The sequence below is a fragment of the Pristiophorus japonicus genome, chromosome 7 (genome assembly GCF_044704955.1).
Source record: "Pristiophorus japonicus isolate sPriJap1 chromosome 7, sPriJap1.hap1, whole genome shotgun sequence".
NCBI lineage: Eukaryota > Metazoa > Chordata > Chondrichthyes > Pristiophoridae > Pristiophorus > Pristiophorus japonicus.
In genome coordinates this window covers 230,846,478-230,849,496 of record NC_091983.1, presented here as the reverse complement: position 1 = coordinate 230,849,496, position 3,019 = coordinate 230,846,478, and positions in this window count along the sequence as shown.

Sequence of the window (3,019 nt, the reverse complement as noted above, 5' to 3'; positions counted from 1 at the left end):
AGATGGCATCAGACCCACCGACGCCAAGACGGAGGCCATCAAGAACGCGCTGAGACCACAGAACATGATGGAGCTGTGGTCGTTCCTGGGACTCCTCAATTATTTTGGTAATTTCCTACCTGGGTTAAGCACCTTGCTAGAACCCCTACATGTGTTGCTGCGCAAGGGAGATGACTGGGTATGAGGGAAATCACAAGAGACTGCTTTTGAGAAAGCCCGAAATCTGTTATGTTCCAACAAACTGCTTGTTCTGTATGACCCATGTCAACGTTTAGTGCTAGCTTGCGATGCGTCTTCAGATGCGGTCGGGTTTGTGTTACAACAAGCAAACGAATCGGGAACATTGCAACCGGTCGCTTATGCATCCAGGAGTTTGTCCAAGGCCAAAAGGGCCTTCAGCATGATTGAAAAAGAAGCTCTGGCATGCATTTACGGAGTGAAGAAAATGCAACAGTATCTGTTTGGGCTTAAGTTCGAGTTAGAAACTGACCATAAGTCACTCATATCGCTATTCTCAGAGAGCAAAGATATTAATACCAATGCCTCTGCTCGCATCCAAAGATGGGCGCTCACGCTGTCTGCATATAACAATGTAATTTGCCACAGGCCAGGCACAGAGAACTGCGCTGATGCTCTCAGTTGGCTACCATTTCCCACCACCGGGGTAGAAATGGCACAGCCTGCAGACTTGCTCTTGGTGATGGACGCATTTTGAAAACGAAAAGTCACCTGTTACGGCCCACCAGATCAGGACCTGGACCAGTCTGGATCCTTTACTGCCCCTTGTAAAAAACTGTATCCTCCATGGAAGCTGGTCCAGTGTCCCAGCAGAGATGCATGAAGAGATCAAGCCATTCCAGCGGCGCAAGGACGAAATGTCCATACAGGCGGACTGTCTTTTGTGGGGTAATCGCGTGGTTTTGCCTAAGAAAGGCAGGGAAACGTTCATTCGTGACCTACACAGTACACACCCAGGCATAGTGATGATGAAAGCTATAGCCAGATTCCACATGTGGTGGCCCGGCATATTTGGAGTCTTGCGTGCGCCAATGCAACACTTGCTCTCAACTGAGCAATGAACCCAGGGAGGCACCGCTAAGCTTGTGGTCATGGCCCTCCAAACCGTGGTCGAGGATCCATGTTGACTTCGCTGGCCCAGTTCTAAGCAAAATGTTTTTGGTTGTTGTGGATGCTTATTCAAAATGGATTGAGTGTGCAATAACGTCTGTAAGCCCGTCCACTGCCACCATCGAAAGCTACGAGCCATGTTTGCCACGCACGGCCTGCCTGATGTCCTTGTCAGCGACAATGGGCCGTGCTTCACCAGCGCTGAATCAAGGAATTCATGACCCGCAATGGGATCAAGCACGTCACATCTGGCCCATTCAAACCGGCATCGACCGGCCAGGCAGAATGGGCAGTACAAATCTTCAAGCAAAGCTTGAAACGTATGTTGGAAGGCTCCCTGCAGACCCGCCTGTCCCGAGTCCTGCTCAGCTACCGAACAAGACCCCACTCGCTCACCGGGGTTCCCCCTGCCGAACTGCTCATGAAAAGGACACTCAAAACAAGGCTCTCTCTAGTCCACCCTGATCTCCATGATCATGTCAAGGGCAGGCAACATCAACAAAGCATGTACCATGATCGCGCAATTTTGTCACGTGATATTGAAGTCAATGACCCTGTATTTGTATTCAATTATGGACATGGTCCAAAATGGCTTGTTGGCACTGTCATAGCCAAAGAAGGGAGTAGGGTGTTTCAGGTCAAACTTGCAAATGGAATAACTTTCAGAAAGAATTTGGACCAAACCAAACTGCCATTCACAGACAGCCACAAGCAACCTGAAGAGGACACCACCAACTTCGACCCTCCCATACACACACAAATGGCAACTGACATCACGGTTGACCACGAAGCTGAACCCATCATTCCCAGCAGTCCAGCAAGGCCAGCTGCGAAGCAGCCCAGCGAAGACCCAACCAACTTGCCCACACCTGTGTTTGTATCGAGACGATCGACAAGAGATTGAAAAGCCCCAGATCGTTTCACTCTGTAAATAAGTGTACTATTGATTTTGGGGGGCGGGGGAGGCGGGGGCGGGGGGGGAGTGATGTTATGTATGCAACAGCTTGTAACCAGCATTCTGCCACCACCAGAGGGTGCATCTGTTGGAGTCCCAAGGGATCCTAGCATCCCTTGGGAGCACTGCATATAAGCAGGCCTCCCATGCTGTGCCGGCACTCTGGAGTCAGAATAAAGAGACTAAGGTTACACTTACTCAAGTCCACAGTCACATTGCTTTTTTTGAGACATAACACCCACCATCGCAGATGCCCCTCCAGCAGTGCGGCACTCCCTTAGTATGGCCCCGCCAACAGTGTATCACTGCCTTAGTACAGCCCCACAGACAGTGAAGTGCTCCCTCCATATTGACCCTCTGACAATGCACCTCTCCCTCAGCCCTGCCCCTCAGACAGTGCAACTCTCCCTCAGTACTGCCCCTCCATTAATGCAGCACTCCCTCAGTACTGCCCCTCCGACAATGCAGCACTCCCTCAGTGCTGTTCCTCCAACAGTTCAGCACTCCCTCAGTACTGCCCCTCCAACAGTGCAGCACTCCCTCAGTACTGCCCCTCTGACAGTGCAGCCATCCCTCAGTACTGCCCCTCCGACAGTGCAGCACTCCTTCAGTACTGCCCCTCCAAAATTGCAGCACTCCCTCAGTAACGCCACTCTGACAGTGCAGCTCTCCCTCAGTTCTGCACAAGGAGAGTCAGCCTGGATTTTGTGCTCAAGACTCTGGAGTGGAACTTGAACGCACGCCCTTCTGACTCAGAGGTGAGAGTGCTGCCCACTGAGCCACGGCTGACTCTGAGGAATGGAATCGTTCCCTGATGAAACTTTATTATCTCAAACTCCGTCCGTCAATCGGAACCAGCTGGAGTTAATCTAACCGTTTGGATCATGCACAGGATCATCCCAGTTTATCTGCAATTGGGAATTGATTTAATTGCAG